The following is a 7500-nucleotide window of genomic DNA, read 5'->3' on the forward strand; positions in this document are numbered from 1 at the left end:
TGAGAAAGAGGCGTCAAGTTTCACAGTTCATCTAGGGATTACCGCGGCGCTGGGGACGCGAGGCGGGCAGCAGGGCGGGGCGGGGCGAGGGGAGGCGAGGGAAGGCAAGGGGAGGCAAGAGAAGCCGTGAATCGTGTCATTTTAGCTTACAAACTGGCTCATTGGCGTGGCGTGGCGCTGCTGATGGTCGGTAAACGTGATGATGGTGACTTTTATGACTTTTATGATCCGGGTGCGTGAGTGACACAACGGACTTCCTACGAATCTTCGGATATTTGGTCACGATCTCAGCCTTCCCGGTGCGATGATTCATGCCTGCGGGTGGCGTGCTGGCTGTCCCCTGCCCCACTCCTTCATTCATTGGTGAGGGTTCGCTTCTCTGTCTGACAGGTGAGTTGTATTGTGTGTTGGTGGTGTTTTACATTTATACATTATCATTGTTTATTTATTTTTTTATGTAGGAGGGGCACCGGCCAAGGGCAACAAAATTCTAATTAAAAAAGTCCCACTGTGTCAAAAGCGCTCGCCAGAAATTAAAGGATATACATATACACATTTAAATACGTACATCTTTAACCCTTTCACTGCTGGACGACCTCTACCTGGATTATCTGTAAATTTATCGACCCTTATTTTTGTACTTGTCTCCTAAACACTTCCCAAACCTTGAAGAAATAAAATTAACCTGGTACTCTTTCATTTCTCTCTTTTTCTGTCCTTGCAAACTTCTTTTCACACTTTTGGATGTTAGCGGATGACCTTAACAGTGAAAGGGTTAACATATTCCGAAAATAACCTAGCATGGTATTAAGACATGAGGTTTCCATTATTTTTTTTTAGAGTTAAAGGTGATTTAATATTATGTTCATAACAGTTTACCTTCATACATACACAGATATATTTACAAACACACGTGAATAAGCCTGACTAACTTTACCTATCAAAAGTTTACATAAACATTTTCTAGTCTGCACTAATCTGTACCTGAACTTAAATACATAAAAAGACAGCATTACACTTTGTTTACAGCGTCTCTGAGATAAAATGCACTTCTTTCAGGAGGAGGAGGAGGAGGAGGAGGAGGAGGAGGAGGAGGAGGAGGAGGAGGAGGAGATTCAGGCAGGTCCTATACTTCCTTCATGAGTAATAATCAGAACTGCGGGAGGAGGAGATGGAAGAGTAGGAATGTTGAAGCGAGTCCTTTGTTGCTCCTCTGTCACTCCTTTGTTGCCCCTTTCGAGCGTGGGGCGGCGTGGACAGTATCGACCCGCGCCTTGCAGTGAAACAGTTGCAATTTCCCCCACTCACCGCGGCGGGTCCATCGCTTCATTAGGGCGGCATTACCCTCAGCCAGGCGGGCGATGACAGGGCTGGTGACGGCACGGTGACGCGGGGGTCATTACGGGACGGGGTTGATGGGAGGACCTCGAGACAAGACGGGTTCTGCGAGGCGGTGCTTGTGTGTTCAAAGGATTGTATTTGGCTTGGTTAGTTTTAATATGGTGTAGTGGACGTTACTAGGGTTTTTAGTGGCGTTTCCATAGTTCTAGCAATGGTTTGGCAAGAATTCTCCAATTAACAGGCTGTAGTGGAAGTAACTAGAATTTTTAGTGGTGTTTACACGATTCTAACGGTAATCTGACAAGAATTCTTCACTACCAATTGTAAAAACACCCATTACAATCTGCCTAATCATCTGTAACCTTTGAAAAAAAAAAAAAAAAAAAAACTGAGAACCAAGAGTGGTGTTCCTATGACTGTAGGCGTTGCTGCATCGCTCAGACTGTCATGCATAGAGTAACACGCTTATTTTAATCGGAATTACAACCTTGCGTGGGTGGTGCAGCAAGGGACGCGAGGCTAAGGAAGGGAGGTGCCGCTTATGCTGTCATACTTAGCGTTTCTCACTTGTTTTAAGCGGAATTATGAGTGTGCAAGTGTTCCTGTGAGGGCGAGAAGAGGAAAGGTGGGCGGCGGGGGACGGGGGGCGTGGGGAAGGGGATGCATGGAGGGAGCAGGCGTGTTATCGTGTCTCGCGTTATTCACTTGTTTTAAGCGCCGTTATGAGCGGAATTACAGTGATGTGCCTGGCGTGTCGAGTGGCCTATCAGTGTAGATTAACCCCGGGTCACATAATTTCGCTCTATTTGCAGTGCCACGTTGTATATCCCTCACTCAGTCACAAAATAAAAAGAGAAAAGAGAGAGGAAAAGAAATGATGGCTTTAGCACAAGACCCCGAGTGACTAAATTAGAGACGCGCAGGTCGAAGGAAGGTTTGTGCATTATGAAATGACATGACGTGACTCTCTCTCATACACCTTCACTTCAACTTGAGAGAGAGAGAGAGAGAGAGAGAGAGAGAGAGAGAGAGAGAGAGAGAGAGAGAGAGAGAGAGAGAGAGAGAGAGAGAGAGAGAGAGAGAGAGAGAGAGAGAGAGAGAGAGAGAGAGAGAACGAGTCAATTTTTTTCCTTTTTCTGAGTATGAAATGAGAGTGAATGTTGACGCAGCAGTTCAGGATTCCAATAAACAAATAAAGTTGTGTGTGTGTGTGTGTGTGTGTGTGTGTGTGTGTGTGTGTGTGTGTGTATGTGTGTGTGTGTCAGACGGGCAGGCAGGCAAACACACAAACACACGAATACACAGACAGGTAGGTAGAAACAAACAAAAACAGAAGCAAATAAACAAAGATAAAACAAACAGGATATAAACACAACACAATATCTAACCAAATGAAGATACAAACAAAAGAAATAATACAAGAAGAGAAAAAATAAGAATAATGAAGACGTGAGAACAAAGAAGAGGAAGAGGAAGAGGAAAAAAATAAGAGGACAAAGACACGAAATGAAAGAAAAAAGAGAAAAAAATAGGCGAGAGAGAGAGAGAGAGAGAGAGAGAGAGAGAGAGAGAGAGAGAGAGAGAGAGAGAGAGAGAGAGAGAGAGAGAGAGAGAGAGAGAGAGAGAGAGAGAGAGAGAGAGAGAGAGAGAGAGAGAGAGAGAGATTGCCATAAACACCTCTCACTAACTTATGTCCTCCCCCTCTCCCCTCTCTCTGATGCTCTCCCTCTCAACTCTCCCCCCCCACTCCCTCCTCTCCCAAGCCTCTCTGTCGTATCTCCCGCAATCAAGATTATGCAAATGACCCTCCCGCCTCTCCCTTTCCCTCCCAACTTTTCTCTCCCTCCTTTCCCTCCTCTCTCTCTCTCGCTCTCTCTCTCTCTCTCTCTCTTGTTAGGCTTCCTGTTTATTCCTCATTTCATCCAATTAACATAAGCTTCTTGTTCTTAAAGTGTCTCTCCTTCACGTCTCAAGTGTGTGTGTGTGTGTGTGTGTGTGTGTGTGTGTGTGTGTGTGTGTGTGTGTGTGTGTGTGTGTGTGTGTGTGTGTGTGATATATTCCTTTGTAGGTTTCTTTGGCTTTGAGATGCAACTACATGGAGTGAAGAGGAGGAGGAGGAGGAGGAGGAGGAGGAGGAGGAGGAGGAGGAGGAGGAGTAGAAAAAATATCAAATATTAAAAAAATGTATTTTCTGCTAACATTAAAGTCTGAAATCTCTCTCTCTCTCTCTCTCTCTCTCTCTCTCTCTCTCTCTCTCTCTCTCTCTCTCTCTCTCTCTCTCTCTCTCAATGAAAAAAGTCCACATAATAATTCTGGTGGATGATGCAGATGTATGTTTATTTGTGAGTGGATGAGCTAAGGAGGAAGAGGAGGAGGAGGAGGAGAGGGAGGAGGAGGAGGAGAAAGAGGAGGAGGAGGAGAGGAGGAGGAGGAGGTTAGTGGAACAAAATTGGTGAGGAGGCTTGTGAAAGGGAAAAGAAGCTCGCGAAGTTAGGTTTAAAATGTAGTAGTAATAGTAGTAGTAGTAGTAGTAGTAGTAGTAGTAGTAGTAGTAGTAGTAGTAGTGGTAGTAGTAGTAGTAATAGTAGTAGTAATAGTAGTAGTAGTAGTAGTAGTAGTAGTAGTAGTAGTAGTAGTAGTAGTAATTAACCAGTTAGAAGACGTAAGAGGGAACGAGAAAGATAATAGGAAAAATGTTAGAAAAAGGGAAAATAAGGAGTAGAAAGCTAAAACGTAGATAGCGAAATTTGGAAGAAGGAAGAGGAGAAAGAGGAAGATGAAGAGGAGGATACGGAGGAGGAGGAGGAGGAGGAGGAGGAGGAGGAGGAGGAGGAGGAGGAGGAGGAGGGAGGGAAAAGGAAAAGGTAAAAAGGTGTTTGGCGGTAGTGGGCAGAGAGAGAGAGAGAGAGAGAGAGAGAGAGAGAGAGAGAGAGAGAGAGTAGTCGAGAGAGAGAGAGAGAGAGAGAGAGAAGAGAGGAGAGAGAGAGAGAGAGAGAGAGAGAGAGAGAGAGAGAGAGAGTCGAGGGGGGCACAGACTGAGATGCTGCACTCCCCCCCTCTCCCTCCCTTGCCCTACCCCCCCCCTCGTCGCCATTTCCATGTAAATAGAGCAGGACCATAGTTGTCACCTCAGCTTTTATCACACACTCTGAGTGGCCCACTTCTCTAATGGACACAAAATGCAACTTATTACCCACTTTATCATAACATCACAAGCTCGGGACAACTTTTCGCTCATCCCTCCCTAGTGGAATATTCCGCCTGGAGTTGACGTGCCACCGACCAACCCCACCTTGCCCGACGCTGGAAAACCCGACCTTCCACGCCCCCGACCTTAAGGGGCTATTGTGGTCGGGGCTCCAGGGCGGCGAGATAGCACCCTCACGCCCCTTCCTCCGCGCCCCCGTCTCCCGCGCCGGCGACGAAAGCGAACCAATCTGAAAGAACTATCAAACATTCTGCCACGTGAGTAAACAACTTGTTACAACTTGTTACGACTTGTTAGCGCTATCTTCCCCCGCCCCTCCCTCGGGACGCGCGGCTCCTGGACAACAACCAAAATGCTACACTTTTTTCCCAGAATTTTTCCCCGAGAACGCGAGGATTTATTTCTGGTGCTGACTCTCGGAGGCGACGCGGCGAGGCGGAAGGGCGCTGGAAAAAAGGTAGACTTGCACGTATGGACGCAAGGATGAAGGAAAAAGTCGAGGGTGTTTTACAGATTAACACGTTTCCTGCAGCACGGACACACACACACACACACACACACAGCAACACCCAGCCGAGAGACTCCCTCATGAAAACACAAGAAAAACAACCAATTCCAGACACACACAAACAAACACACACACTGCGAGAGAGCGAGAGAGAGAGAGAGAGAGAGAGAGAGAGAGAGAGAGATGAGAGAGAGAGAGAGAGAGAGGAGAGAGAGAGAGAGAGAGTGAGCACACGCAAAGAATCCATGACTGAAGAACTGAGGCCTCAGGATCACGGACGAATGGAAGGAAAAGGTGATGCGACGGCTTTTATACAAATCCCGAAGCTGAGGGGAGGAAAAAGGCCCCGCTGGAGAGAGAGAGAGAGAGGAGAGAGAGAGAGAGAGAGAGAGATGAGAGAGAGAGAGAGAGAGAGGAGAGAGAGAGAGAGAGAGAGAGAGAGAGAGAGAGAGAGAGAGAGAGAGAGAGAGGGAGGGAGAAAGTGAGTAAAAAAAAAATCGGTGACTTGATATCCAAAGCTTGCGGACGATTGTACCAGAGAGAGAGAGAGAGAGAGAGAGAGAGAGAGAGAGAGAGAGAGAGAGAGAGAGAGAGAGAGAGAGAGAGAGAGAGAGAGAGAGAGAGAGGGAGAGTAAGAGAAAGAGCTTTATCGTTCCTGCTTTTTTCCTTCTCTCTCTCTCTTTTTTTTTTTTTTAGTGTTTTCACGTTGCATCTTTTCATAGTTTTCCTGCAAACGGCGGAGCCACAAATGGAGGCCAACAGCAAGCAATGGCCGCGCGGGGGACGAACTAATAGAATATAAAACACTGCGCTGCATGGAAAAAAAATAAAAAGAGAGAGAGGGAGAGTGTAAAAAAAAAAATAATACCAGTGGCTTTGTGAGAGAGAGAGAGAGAGAGAGAGAGAGAGAGAGAGAGAGAGAGAGAGAGAGAGAGAGAGAGAGAGAGAGAGAGAGAGAGAGTATTAATTTCATGTACCATTTTCTAATATACGAGTACACATATCCCCCCCCCTCTCTCTCTCTCTCTTGTCCTCTTCCCCTCTCCCCCCGACACACACACAGATAGCCCGCCTAGCCCTGTAATGGCCAAACAAGCGATTAAGTTAATGTGGCAATGATAATGGTGATTCTTCCGCGCATCTCAGTGGCGGGGAGGAGACGATAAGGGTCACTGTGCCACGTCATGTGAGGCTGATTGTCGCTCTTATAGATGAAGTTAGTAAGATGCAGTTAGAGGCTATGTGTTTTTATTGGTTCTGTGATGGTCTCTCTCTCTCTCTCTCTCTCTCTCTCTCTCTCTCTCTCTCTCTCTCTCTCTCTCTTTCGTTTCCTTCCTTTTCTTTTCTCTTGTTTTTCTTTCCTTTTTTTTGTTTTGTTTTGTGTAAGTATCTCTTTTCTCTTCTTATGTCTCTAATTTCTTCTTTCCTCCTTCTTCCATTCCTCTCTCTCTCTCTCTCTCTCTCTCTCTCTCTCTCTCTCTCTCTCTCTCTCTCTCTCTCTCTCTCTCTCTCTCTCTCGTTTCCTCCCTTCGTGTTTCTATCTGTTTCTCTTTTATATTTCATTTAATTTTTATCTCTTCATTCACCTCTTTTCTTTCTATCAATCATAATTTTTTCCCTCCCCTCGCGCCTCCTTCTCTTCTTCGTCTTTCCTTTCCTCCCGTCTTTCTGTCTCTTTATGTCCCTCTTTCGTCTTTTATCTCATTCATACGCGATTCTTTCATCTGTTTCCTATTCTCTTATCATTCATTCCTCTTTCTTTTATTCTATCTTCCCTTCTTCATTTCTCGTGTCGTCTTTCCTTCCCTTCATTTCTCTTTCTCTTATTTCTGTTATTTCTCTGTTTCTCGTCTTTGTTCATCTTCCTTCCTCATTCGCTGCTCTTCATTTCATCTATCTCCTCCTTTTATTCCATTCTCGTGCCTTCCTTATCCCTCTTTCCTTCTGTTTCTCTTATTCTTATTATCTTTTTCATCTTCATTTACCTCTTTCCTTGATTCCTCCCCTATCTTCTTCCATCCCCGTCACTCCTTTCTTTCAATTTCCTCGTGTTTCTTTTCTTCCGTCCTTCATTTCTATCTCTTCTTCATCCTCATCCATCTTTCGTCCTCACGGCTACTCCCCTTTATCCCGTCCCAATGTCTCTCCAGCCTCTCGTCTCTTTGCCTCCCCTTCGCTCCCCTCGCCTCCCCTTGCCCCGTCACCCTTTCCTCCTCCCTCCAGATGACTCGCCATTAGTGGGGATACTTCCGTGACCCATCCCAACCCTTGACCTCGCCCTGACCACAGCAATGCACAGGAAACGTTGATGTATCTGACGAAGGGGCCTCTCTCTCTCTTTCTCTCTCTCTCTCTCTCTCTCTCTGGATGGATGATTTGTTCTGTCATGTGCATGTCTCTGTGTCTGTGTCTCCATGTGTGTGTGTGTGTGTGTGTGTGTGTG

Source organism: Scylla paramamosain, chromosome 32 (genome assembly GCF_035594125.1).
Source record: "Scylla paramamosain isolate STU-SP2022 chromosome 32, ASM3559412v1, whole genome shotgun sequence".
Taxonomy (NCBI): Eukaryota; Metazoa; Arthropoda; class Malacostraca; order Decapoda; family Portunidae; genus Scylla; species Scylla paramamosain.